Source organism: Symphalangus syndactylus, chromosome 6 (genome assembly GCF_028878055.3).
Source record: "Symphalangus syndactylus isolate Jambi chromosome 6, NHGRI_mSymSyn1-v2.1_pri, whole genome shotgun sequence".
Classification (NCBI taxonomy): domain Eukaryota; kingdom Metazoa; phylum Chordata; class Mammalia; order Primates; family Hylobatidae; genus Symphalangus; species Symphalangus syndactylus.
In genome coordinates, this window is record NC_072428.2 from 72698235 (window position 1) to 72711985 (window position 13751).

Consider the following 13751-nt stretch of genomic DNA (forward strand, 5'->3'; position numbering starts at 1 on the left):
TGTTTCAGAACTGCTCAATCAAAAGTATGGTTTAACTCTGTTAGCTGAATGCACAGATCAGAAAGAAGTTTCACAGAATGCTTCTGTGTAGTGTTTATATGAAGATATTCTTTTTACCAATATAGGCCTCTTAGCGCTCAGAATGTCCAATTGCAGTTTCTATAGAAAGAGTGTTTCAGAACGGCTCAATGAAAAGTAAGGTTCACCTATTTCAGTTGAATGCACGGAACAGAAAGAAGTTTCACAGAATGCTTCTGTGTAGAATTTAGTTGAAGATATTCCTTTTTTGACTATTACCCACTTAGCGCTCCGAATATCCAGTTGCAGTTTCTACACAAAGAGTGTTTCAGAACTGCTCCTTCAAAAGTAAGGCTAAACTCTGTTAGTTGAATGCACAGAACAGAAAGGAGATTCAGAGAATGCTTCTGTGTAGTTTTCATTTGGAGATATTCCTTTTTCCTCTATTACAATCTTAGCGCTCCGAAGGTCCACTTGCATTTTCTACACAAAGAGTCTTTCATAACTGCTCAATCAAAAATATGGTTTAGCTCTGTTAACTGAATGCACAGATCAGAGATAAGTTTCACAGTATGCTTCTGTGTAGTTTTTATTTGAAGATATACTTTTTCCCAATGTAGCCTCTTAGCTCTCAGAATGTCCAATTGCAGTTTCTACAGAAAGAGTGTTTCAGAACGGCTCAATCAAATTAAGGTTCAACTCTTTTAGTTGAATGCACAGAACGGAAAGAAGTTTCACAGAATGCTTCTGTGTAGTTTATATTTGAATATATTCCTTTTTCCACTATTACCCTCTTAGCGCTCCGAATGTCCACTTGCATTTTATACAGAAAGAGTGTTCAGAACGGCTCAATCAAAAGTATGCTTTTACTCTGTTAGTTGAATGCACAGATCAGAAACAAGTTTCACAGAATTCTTCTGTGTAGTTTTTATTTGTACATATTCTTTTTCCCAATACAGGCCTCTTAGCGGTCAGAATGTCCAATTGCAGTTTCTACAGAAAGTGTGTTTCAGAACGGCTCCATCAAAAGTAAGGTTCAACTCAGTTAGTTGAATGGACAGAACAGAAAGAAGTTTCACACAATGCTTCTGTGTAGTTTATAATTGAATATAATCCTTTTTCCACTATTACCCTATTAGCGCTCCTAATGTCCACTTGCATTTTCTACAGAATGAGTGTTCAGAACTGCGCAATCAAAAGTATGGTTTAATTCTGTTAGCTGAATGCACGTATCAGAAATAAGTTTCACGCAATGCTGCTGGGTAGTTTTTATTTGAAGATATTATTTTTCCCAATATAGGCCTCTTAGCGCTCAGAATGTCCAATTGCAGTTTCTACAGAAAGAGTGTTTCAGAACGGCTCAATCAAAAGTAAGTTTCAACTCTGTTAGTTGAATGCACAGAACAGAAAGAAGTTTCATACAATGCTTCTGTTTAGTTTATATTTGAACATATTCATTTTTCCATTATTATCCACTTAGCGCTCCGAATGTCCAGTTGCATTTTCTACAGACAGAGTGTTTCAAAACTGCTCAATCAAAAGTATGGTTTAACTCTGTTAGCTGAATGCTCAGATCAGAAAGAAGTTTCACAGAATGCTTCTGTGTAGTTTATATTTGAATATATTCCTTTTTCCACTACTACCTTCTTAGCGCTCCAAATGTCCAGTTGCATTTTCTACAGAAAGAGTGTTCAGAACTGCTCAATCAAAAGTATTGTTTAACTCTGTTAGCTGAATGCACAGATCAGAAAGAAGTTTCACAGAATGATTCTTTGTAGTTTATATTTGAAGATATTCCTTTTTCCACTATTACCCACTTAGCGCTCCAAATGTCCAGTAGCATTTTCTACAGAAAGAGTGTTTCAGAACTGCCCAATCAAAAGTATGGTTTAACTCTGTTAGCTGAATGCACAGATCAGAAAGAAGTTTCACAGAATGCTTCTGTGTAGTGTTTATATGAAGATATTCTTTTTACCAATATAGGCCTCTTAGCGCTCAGAAAGTCCATTTGCAGTTTCTACAGAAAGAGTGTTTCAGAACGGCTCAATGAAAAGGTTCACCTCTTTCAGTTGAATGCACAGAACAGAAAGAAGTTTCACAGAATGCTTCTGTGTAGTATTTAGTTGAAGATATTCCTTTTTTACAATTACCCACTTAGCGCTCGGAATGTCCACTGGCAGTTTCTACACAAAGAGTGTTTCAGAACTGCTCATTCAAAAGTAAGGCTAAACTATGTTAGTTGAATTCAGGGAACAGAAAGGAGTTTCAGAGAATGCTTCTGTGTAGTTTTTATTTGGAGATATTCCTTTTTCCTCTATTACAATCTTAGCGCTCCGAAAGTCCACTTGCATTTTCTACACAGAGTGTTTCACAACTGCTCAATCAAAAGTATGGTTTAGCTCTGTTAACTGAATGCACAGATCAGAAATAAGTTTCACAGGATGCTTCTGTGTAGTTTTTATTTGAAGATATTCTTTTTCCCAATGTAGGCCTCTTAGCGCTCAGAATGTCCATTTGCAGTTTCTACAGAAAGAGTGTTTCAGAAAGGCTCAAGCAAAAGTAAGGTTCAACTGAGTTAGTTGAATGCACACAACAGAAAGAAGTTTCACAGAATGCTTCTGTGTAGTTTATATATGAATATATTCATTTTTTCACTATTAAACTCTTAGCGCTCAGAATGTCCACTTGCATATTCTACAGAAAGAGTGTTCAGAACGGCTCAATCAAAAGTATGCTTTTACACTGTTAGTTGAATGCACAGATCTGAAAGAAGTTTCACAGAATGCTTCTGTGTAGTTTTTATTTGTAGATATTCTTTTTCCCAATATAGGCCTCTTAGCGGTCAGAATGTCCAATTGCAGTTTCTACAGAAAGAGTGTTTCAGAACGGCTCCATCAAAAGTAAGGTTCAACTCAGTTAGTTGAATGGACAGAACAGAAAGAAGTTTCACAGAATGCTTCTGTGTAGTTTATAATTGAATATATTCCTTTTTCCACTATTACCCTATTAGCGCTCCGAATGTCCACTTGCATTTTCTACAGAAAGAGTGTTCAGAACTGCGCAATCAAAAGTATGGTTTAATTCTGTTAGCTGAATGCACATATCAGAAATAAGTTTCACACAATGCTGCTGGGTAGTTTTTATTTGAAGATATTATTTTTCCCAATATAGGCCTCTTAGCGCTCAGAATGTCCAATTGCAGTTTCTACAGAAAGAGTGTTTCAGAACGGCTCAATCAAAAGTAAGTTTCAAATCTGTTAGTTGAATGCACAGAACAGAAAGAAGTTTCATACAATGCTTCTGTATAGTTTATATTTGAACGTATTCCTTTTTCCATTATTACCCACTTAGCGCTCCGAATGTCCAGTGGCATTTTCTACAGTCAGAGTGTTTCAAAACTGCTCAATCAAAAGTATGGTTTAACTCTGTTAGCTGAATGCTCAGATCAGAAAGAAGTTTCACAGAATGCTTCTGTGTAGTTTATATTTGAATATATTCCTTTTTCCACTACGACCCTCTTAGCGCTACAAATGTCCAGTTACATTTTCTACAGAAAGAGTGTTGAGAACTGCTCAATCAAAAGTATGGTTTAACTCTGTTAGCTGAATGCACAGATCAGAAAGAAGTTTCACAGAATGATTCTGTGTAGTTTATATTTGAAGATATTCCTTTTTCCACTATTACCCACTTAGCGCTCCAAATGTCCAGTAGCATTTTCTACAGAAAGAGTGTTTCAGAACTACCCAATCAAAAGTATGGTTTAACTCTGTTAGCTGAATGCACAGATCAGAAAGAAGTTTCACAGAATGCTTCTGTGTAGTGTTTAAATGAAGATATTCTTTTTACCAATATAGGCCTCTTAGCGCTCAGAATGTCCAATTGCAGTTTCTATAGAAAGAGTGTTTCAGAACGGCTCAATGAAAACTAAGGTTGACCTCTTTTAGTTGAATGCACAGAACAGAAAGAAGTTTCACAGAATGCTTCTGTGTAGAATTTAGTTGAAGATATTCCCTTTTTGACTATTACCCACTTAGCGCTCCGAATGTCCACTTGCAGTTTCTACACAAAGAGTGTTTCAGAACTGTTCCTTCAAAAGTAAGTCTAAACCCTGTTAGTTGAATTCGGAGAACAGAAAGGAGTTTCAGAGAATGCTTCTGTGTAGTTTTTATTTGGAGATATTCCTTTTTCCTCTATTACAATCTTAGCGCTCCGAAGGTCCACTTGCATTTTCTACACACAGACGGTTTCATAACTGCTCAATCAAAAGTATGGTTTAGCTCTGTTAACTGAATGCACAGATCAGAAATAAGTTTCACAGAATGCTTCTGTGTAGTTTTTATTTGAACTTATTCTTTTTCCCAATGTAGGCCTCAGCGCTCAGAATGTCCAATTGCAGTTTCTACAGAAAGAGTCTTTCAGAACGGCTCAATCAAAAGTAAGGTTCAACTCTGTTAGTTGAATGCACAGAACAGAAAGAAGTTTCACAGAATGCTTCTGTGTAGTTTATATTTGAATATATTCCTTTTTCCACTATTACCTTCTTAGCGCTCCGAATGTCCACTTGCATTTTCTACAGAAAGAGTGTTCAGAATTGCGCAATCAAAAGTATGGTTTAACTCTGTTAGCTGAATGCACATATCAGAAATAAGTTTCACACAATGCTTCTGTGTAGTTTTTATTTGAATATATTTTTTTTCGCAATATAGGCCTCTTAGCGCTCAGAATCTCCAATTGCAGTTTCTACAGAAAGAGTGTTTCAGAACGGCTCAATCAAAAGTAAGGTTCAACTCTGTTAGTTGAATGTACACAACAGAAAGATGTTTCATTCAATGCTTCTGTGTAGTTTATATTTGAACATATTCGTTTTTCCACTATTACCCACTTAGCGCTCCGAATATCCAGTTGCATTTTCTACAGACAGAGTGTTTCAAAACTGCTCAATCAAAAGTATGGTTTAACTCTGTTAGCTGAATGCACAGATCAGAAAGAAGTTTCACAGAATGCTTCTGTGTAGTTTATATTTGAATATATTCCTTTTTCCACTACTCCCCTCTTAGCGCTCCAAATGTCCAGTTGCATTTTCTACAGAAAGAGTGTTCAGACTTGCTCAATCAAAAGTATGGTTTAACTCTGTTAGCTGAATGCACAGATCAGAAAGAAGTTTCACAGAATGATTCTGTGTAGTTTATATTTGAAGATATTACTTTTTCCAGTATTACCCTCCTAGCGCTCCGAATGTCCACTTGCTTTTTCGAAAGAAAGAGTGTTCAGAACGGCTCAATCAAAAGTATGGTTTTACTCTATTAGTTGAATGCCCATATCAGAAATAAGTTTCACAGAATGCTTCTGTGTAGTTTTTATTTGAAGATATTCTTTTTCCCAATATAGGAATCTTAGCGCTCAGAATGTCCAATTGCAGTTTCTACAGAAAGAGGGTTTCAGAACGGCTCCATCAAACGTAAGGTTCAACTCAGTTAGTTGAATGCACAGAACAGAAAGAAGTTTCAGGGAATGCTTCTCTGTAGTTTATATTTGAATATATTCCTTTTCCAGTATTACCGTCTTAGCGCTCCGAATATCCACTAGCATTTTCTACAGAAAGAGTGTTTCAGAACGGCTCAATCAAAAACAAGGTTCAACTCTGTTAGTTGAATGCACAGAACAGAAAGATGTTTCATACAATGCTTCTGTGTAGTTTATATTTGAATATATTCCTTCTTCCACTACTACTCTCTTAGCGCTCCAAATGTCCAGTTGCATTTTCTACAGAAAGAGTGTTCAGAACTGCTCAATCAAAAGTATGGTTTAACTCTGTTAGCTGAATGCACAGATCAGAAATAAGTTTCACATAATGATTCTGTGTAGTTTATATTTGAAGATATTCCTTTTTCCACTATTACCCACTTAGCGCTCCAAATGACAACTTGCATTTTCTACAGAAAGAGTGTTTCAGAACTGCTCAATCAAAAGTATGGTTTAACTCTGTTAGCTGAATGCACAGATCCGAAAGAAGTTTCACAGAATGATTCTGTGTAGTTTATATTTGAACATATTACTTTTTCCAGTATTACCCTCTTAGTGCTGAGAATGTCCAATTGCAGTTTCTATAGAAAGACTGTTTCAGAACGGCTCAATCAAATGTAAGGTTCACCTCTTTTAGTTGAATGCACAGAACAGACAGAAGTTTCACAGAATGCTTCTGTGTAGTATTTAGTTGAAGATATTCCTTTTTCGACTATTACCGTCTTAGTGCTCCGAATGTCCACTGGCAGTTCCTACACAAAGAGTGTTTCAGAACTGCTCCTTCAAAAGTAAGGCTCAGCTCTGTTAGTTGAATGCAGAGAACAGAAAGTAGTTTCAGAGAATGCTTCTGTGTAGTTTTTATTTGGAGATATTCCTTTTTCCTCTATTACAATCTTAGCGCTCCCAAGTTCCACTTGCGTTTTCTACACAAAGAGTCTTTTATAACTGCTCAATCAAAAGTATGGTTTAGCTCGGTTAACTGAATGCACAGATCAGAAATAAGTTTCACAGAATGCTTCTATGTAGTTTTTATTTGAAGATATTCTTTTTCCCAATGTAGGCCTCTTAGCGCTTAGAATGTCCAATTGCAGTTTCTACAGAAAGAGTGTTTCAGAACGGCTCAATCAAAAATAAGTTTCAACTCTGTTAGTTGAATGCACAGAAGAGAAAGAAGTTTCATACAACGCTTCTGTGTAGTTTATATTTGAATATATTCCTTTTTCCACTACTACCCTCTTAGCGCTCCAAATGTCCAGTTGCATTTTCTGCAGAAACAGTGTTCAGAACTGCTCAATCAAAAGTATGGTTTAACTCTGTTAGCTGAATGCACAGATCAGGGAAACGTTTCACAGAATGATTCTGTGTAGTTTATATTTGAAGATATTCCTTTTTCCACTATTACCCACTTAGCGCTCCAAATATCCAGTAGCATTTTCTACAGCAAGAGTGTTTCAGAACTGCTCAATCAAAAGTATGGTTTAACTCTCTTAGCTGAATGCACAGATCAGAAAGAAGTTTCACAGAATGCTTCTGTGTAGTTTTTATTTGAAGATATTCTTTTTCCCAATGTAGGCCTCTTAGTGCTTAGAATGTCCAATTGCAGTTTCTAAAGAAAGAGTGTTTCAGAACGGCTCAATCAAAAGTAAGTTTCATCTCTGTTAGTTGAATGCACAGAACAGAAAGAAGTTTCAAAGAATGCTTCTGTGTGGTTTATATTTGAATATATTCCTTTTTCAACTATTACCCTCTTAGCTCACCGTATGTCCACTTGCATATTCTACAGAAATAGTGTTCAGAACGGCTCAATCAAAAGTATGGTTTTACTCTGTTAGTTGAATGCATAGATCAGAAAGAAGTTGCAGAGAATGATTCTGTGTAGTTTTTATTTGTAGATATTCTTTTTCCCAATATAGGCCTCTTAGCGGTCAGAATGTCCAATTGCAGTTTCTACAGAAAGAGTGTTTCAGAACGGCTCCATCAAAAGTAAGGTTCAACTCAGTTAGTTGAATGGACAGAACAGAAAGAAGTTTCACAGAATGCTTCTGTGTAGTTTATAATTGAATATAATCCTTTTTCCCCTATTACCCTATTAGCGCTCCGAATGTCCACTTGCATTTTATACAGAAAGAGTGTTCAGAACGGCTCAATCAAAAATAAGGTTCAACTCTGTTAGTTGAATGCACAGAAGAGAAAGAAGTTTCATACAATGCTTCTGTGTAGTTTATATTTGAACATATTCCTTTTTCCATTATTACCCACTTAGCGCTCCGAATGTCCAATTGCATTTTCTACAGACAGAGTGTTTCAAAACTGCTCAATCAAAAGTATGGTTTAACTCTGTTAGCTGAATGCTCAGATCAGAAAGAAGTTTCACAGAATGCTTCTGTGTAGTTTATATTTGAATATATTCCTTTTTCCACTACTACCCTCTTAGCGCTCCGAATCTCCACTTTCATTTTCTACAGAAAGAGTGTTCAGAACTGCTCAATCAAAACTAAGGTTCAACTCTTTTAGTTGAATGCACAGAACAGACAGAAGTTTCACAGAATGCTTCTGTGTAGTATTTAGTTGTAGATATTCCTTTTTCGACTATTACCGTCTTAGTGCTCCGAATGTCCACTGGCAGTTCCTACACAAAGAGTGTTTCAGAACTGCTCCTTCAAAAGTAAGGCTCAGCTCTGTTAGTTGAATGCAGAGAACAGAAAGTAGTTTCAGAGAATGCTTCTGTGTAGTTTTTATTTGGAGATATTCCTTTTTCCACTATTACAATCTTAGCGCTCCGAATGTCCACTTGCATTTTCTACAGAAAGAGTGTTTCAGAACGGCTCAATCAAAACTAAGGTTCAACACTTTTACTTGAATGCACAGAACAGAAAGAAGTTTCACAGAATGCTTCTGTGTAGTTTTTATGTGTAGATATTCTTTTTCCCAATATATGCCCCTTAGCGCTCAGAATGTCCATTTGCATTTTCTACAAAAAGAGTGTTTCAGAACGGCTCAATCAAAAGCAAGGTTCAACTCAGTTAGTTGAATGCAGAGAACAGAAAGGAGTTTCACAGAATGCTTCTCTGTAGTTTATATTTGAATATATTGCTTTTTCCACTATTACCCTCTTAGCGCTCCCAATGTCCACTTGCATTTTCTACAGAAAGAGTGTTCAGAACTGCGCAATCAAAAGTATGGTTTAACTCTATTAGCTGAATGCACATATCAGACATAAGTTACACACAATGCTTCTGTGTAATTTTTATTTGAATATATTATTTTTCGCAATATAGGCCTCTTAGCGCACAGAATGTCCAACTACAGTTTCTACAGAAAGAGTGTTTAAGAACGGCTCAATCAAAAGTAAGGTTCAACTCTGTTAGTTGAATGTACAGAACGGAAAGATGTTTCATACAATGCTTCGGTGTAGTTTATATTTGAACATATTCCTTTTTCCACTATTACCCACTTAGCGCTCCGAATGTCCAGTTGCATTTTCTACAGAGTGTTTCAAAACTGCTCAATCAAAAGTATGGTTTAACTCTGTTAGCTGAATGCTCAGATCAGAAAGAAGTTTCACAGAATGCTTCTGTGTAGTTTATATTTGAATACATTCTTTTTCCACTACTACCCTCTTAGCGTTCCAAATGTCCAGTTGCATTTTCTACAGAAAGAGTGTTCAGAACTGCTCAATCAAATGTACGGTTTAACTCTGTTAGCTGAATGCACAGATCAGAAAGAAGTTTCACAGAATGATTCTGTGTAGTTTATATTCGAAGATATTACTTTTTCCAGTATTACCCTCTTAGTGCTCCGAATGTCCACTTGCATTTTCTACAGAAAGAGTGTTCAGAACGGCTCAATCAAAAGTATGGTTTTACTCTATTAGTTGAATGCCATATCAGAAATAAGTTTCACAGAATGCTTCTGTGTAGTTTTTATTTGAAGATATTCTTTTTCCCAATATAGGCCTCTTAGCGCTCAGAATGTCCAATTGCAGTTTCTACAGAAAGAGTGTTTCAGAATTTCTCCATCAAAAGTAAGGTTCAACTCAGTTAGTTGAATGCACAGAACAGAAAGAAGTTTCACAGAACGCTTCTGTGTAGTACATATTTGAATATATTCCTTTTCCGGTATTACCGTCTTAGCGCTCCGAATATCCACTTGCATTTTCTACAGAAAGAGTGTTTCAGAACGGCTGAATCAAAAATAAGGTTCAACTCTGTTAGTTGAATGCACAGAACAGAAAGAAGTTTCATACAATGCTTCTGTGTAGTTTATATTTGAATATATTCCTTTTTCCACTACTACCCTCTTAGCGCTCCAAATATCCAGTTGCATTTTCTACAGAAAGAGTGTTCAGAACTGCTCAATCAAAAGTATGTTTTAACTCTGTTAGCTGAATGCACAGATCAGAAATAAGTTTCAGAGAATGATTCTGTGTAGTTTATATTTGAAGATATTAATTTTTCCACTATTACCCAAATAGCGCTCCAAATGTCCAGTTGCATTTTCTACAGAAAGAGTGTTTCAGAACTGCTCAATCAAAAGTATGGTTTAACTCTGTTAGCTGAATGCACAGATCAGAAAGAAGTTTCACAGAATGCTTCTGTGTAGTGTTTATATGAAGATATTCTTTTTACCAATATAGGCCTCTTAGCGCTCAGAATGTCCAATTGCAGTTTCTATGGAAAGAGTGTTTCAGAACGGCTCAATGAAAAGTAAGGTTCACCTCTTTTAGTTGAATGCACAGAACAGAAAGAAGTTTCACAGAATGCTTCTGCGTAGAGTTTAGTTGTAGATATTCCTTTTTTGACTATTACCCACTTAGCGCTCCGAATGTCCACTGGCAGTTTCTACACAAAGAGTGTTTCAGAACTGCTCATTCAAAAGAAAGGCTAAACTCTGTTAGTTGAATTCAGAGAACAGAAAGGAGTTTCAGAGAATGCTTCTGTGTAGTTTTTATTTGGAGATATTCCTTTTTCCTCTATTACAATCTTATCGCTCCGAAGGTCCACTTGCATTTTCTACACAAAGAGTGTTTCACAACTGCTCAATCAAAAGTATGGTTTAGCTCTGTTAACTGAATGCACAGATCAGAAATAAGTTTCACAGAATGCTTCTGTGTAGTTTTTATTTGAAGATATTCTTTTTCCCAATGTAGGCCTCTTAGCGCTCAGAATGTCCAATTGCAGTTTCTACAGAAAGAGTGTTTCAGAACGGGTCAATCAAAAGTAATGTTCAACTCTGTTAGTTGAATGCACAGAACAGAAAGGAGTTTCACAGAATGCTTTTGTGTAGTTTGTATGTGAATATATTCCTTTTTCCAATATTACCCTCTTAGCGCTCCGAATGTCCACTTGCATTTTCTACAGAAAGAGTGTTCAGAACTGCGCAATCAAAAGTATGGTTTAACTCTGTTAGCTGAATGCACATATCAGAAATAAGTTTCACACAATGCTTCTGTGTAGTTTTTATTTGAATATATTTTTTTTCGCAATATAGGCCTCTTAGCGCTCAGAATGTCCAATTGCAGTTTCTACAGAGAGTGTTTCAGAACGGTGCAATCAAAAGTAAGGTTCAACTCAGTTGAATGTACACAACAGAAAGATGTTTCATTCAATGCTTCTGTGTAGTTTATATTTGAACATATTCGTTTTTCCACTATTACCCACTTAGCGCTCCGAATATCCAGTTGTATTTTCTACAGACAGAGTGCTTCAAAGCTGCTCAATCAAAAGTATGGTTTAACTCTGTTAGCTGAATGCACAGATCAGAAAGAAGTTTCACATAATGATTCTGTGTAGTTTATATTTGAAGATATTACTTTTTCCAGTATTACCCTCTTAGCGCTCCGAATGTCCACTTGCATTTTCTACAGAAAGAGTGCTCAGAACGGCTCAATCAAAAGTATGGTTTTACTCTATTAGTTGAATGCCCATATCAGAAATAAGTTTCACAGAATGCTTCTGTGTAGTTTTTATTTGAAGATATTCTTTTTCCCAATATAGGATTCTTAGCGCTCAGAATGTCCAATTGCAGTTTCTACAGAAAGAGGGTTTCAGAACGGCTCCATCAAACGTAAGTTTCAACTCAGTTAGTTGAATGCACAGAACAGAAAGAAGTTTCAGGGAATGCTTCTGTGTAGTTTATATTTGAATATATTCCTTTTCCTGTATTACCGTCTTAGCGCTCCGAATATCCACTAGCATTTTCAACAGAAAGAGTGTTTCAGAACGGCTCAATCAAAAACAAGGTTCAACTCTGTTAGTTGAATGCACAGAACAGAAAGATGTTTCATACAATGCTTCTGTGTAGTTTATATTTGAATATATTCCTTTTTTCACTACTACCCTCTTAGCGCTCCAAATGTCCAGTTGCATTTTCTACAGAAAGAGTGTTCAGAACTGCTCAATCAAAAGTGTGGTTTAACTCTGTTAGCTGAATGCACAGATCAGAAAGAAGTTTCACAGAATGCTTCTGTGTAGATTTATTTGTAGATATTCTTTTTCCCAATATAGGCCTCTTAGCGGTCAGAATGTCCAATTGCAGTTTATACAGAAAGAGTGTTTCAGAACGGCTCCATCAAAAGTAAGGTTCAACTCAGTTAGTTGAATGGACAGAACAGAAAGAAGTTTCACAGAATGCTTCTGTGTAGTTTATAATTGAATATATTCCTTTTTCCACTATTACCCTATTAGCGCTCCGAATGTCCACTTGCATTTTCTACAGAAAGAGTGTTCAGAACTGCGCAATCAAAAGTATGGTTTAATTCTGTTAGCTGAATGCACATATCAGAAATAAGTTTCACACAATGCTGCTGTGTAGTTTTTATTTGAAGATATTATTTTTCCCAATATAGGCCTCTTAGCGCTCAGAATGTCCAATTGCAGTTTCTACAGAAAGAGTGTTTCAGAACGGCTCAATCAAAAGTAAGTTTCAAATCTGTTAGTTGAATGCACAGAACAGAAAGTAGTTTCATACAATGCTTCTGTATAGTTTATATTTGAACATATTCCTTTTTCCATTATTAACCACTTAGCCCTCCGAATGTCCAGTGGCATTTTCTACAGTCAGAGTGTTTCAAAACTGCTCAATCAAAAGTATGGTTTAACTCTGTTAGCTGAATGCTCAGATCAGAAAGAAGATTCACAGAATGCTTCTGTGTAGTTTATATTTGAATATATTCCTTTTTCCACTACGACCCTCTTTGCGCTCCAAATGTCCAGTTGCATGTTCTACAGAAAGAGTGTTCAGAACTGCTCAATCAAAAGTATGGTTTAACTCTGTTAGCTGAATGCACAGATCAGAAAGAAGTTTCACAGAATGATTCTGTGTAGTTTATATTTGAAGATATTCCTTTTTCCACTATTACCCACTTAGCGCTCCAAATGTCCAGTAGCATTTTCTACAGAAAGAGTGTTTCAGAACTACCCAATCAAAAGTATGGTTTAACTCTGTTAGCTGAATGCACAGATCAGAAAGAAGTTTCACAGAATGCTTCTGTGTAGTGTTTAAATGAAGATATTCTTTTTACCAATATAGGCCTCTTAGCGCTCAGAATGTCCAATTGCAGTTTCTATAGAAAGAGTGTTTCAGAACGGCTCAATGAAAACTAAGGTTGACCTCTTTTAGTTGAATGCACAGAACAGAAAGAAGTTTCACAGAATGCTTCTGTGTAGAATTTAGTTGAAGATATTCCCTTTTTGACTATTACCCACTTAGCGCTCCGAATGTCCACTTGCAGTTTCTACACAAAGAGTGTTTCAGAACTGTTCCTTCAAAAGTAAGTCTAAACCCTGTTAGTTGAATTCGGAGAACAGAAAGGAGTTTCAGAGAATGCTTCTGTGTAGTTTTTATTTGGAGATATTCCTTTTTCCTCTATTACAATCTTAGCGCTCCGAAGGTCCACTTGCATTTTCTACACACAGACGGTTTCATAACTGCTCAATCAAAAGTATGGTTTAGCTCTGTTAACTGAATGCACAGATCAGAAATAAGTTTCACAGAATGCTTCTGTGTAGTTTTTATTTGAACTTATTCTTTTTCCCAATGTAGGCCTCAGCGCTCAGAATGTCCAATTGCAGTTTCTACAGAAAGAGTCTTTCAGAACGGCTCAATCAAAAGTAAGGTTCAACTCTGTTAGTTGAATGCACAGAACAGAAAGAAGTTTCACAGAATGCTTCTGTGTAGTTTATATTTGAATATATTCCTTTTTCCACTAT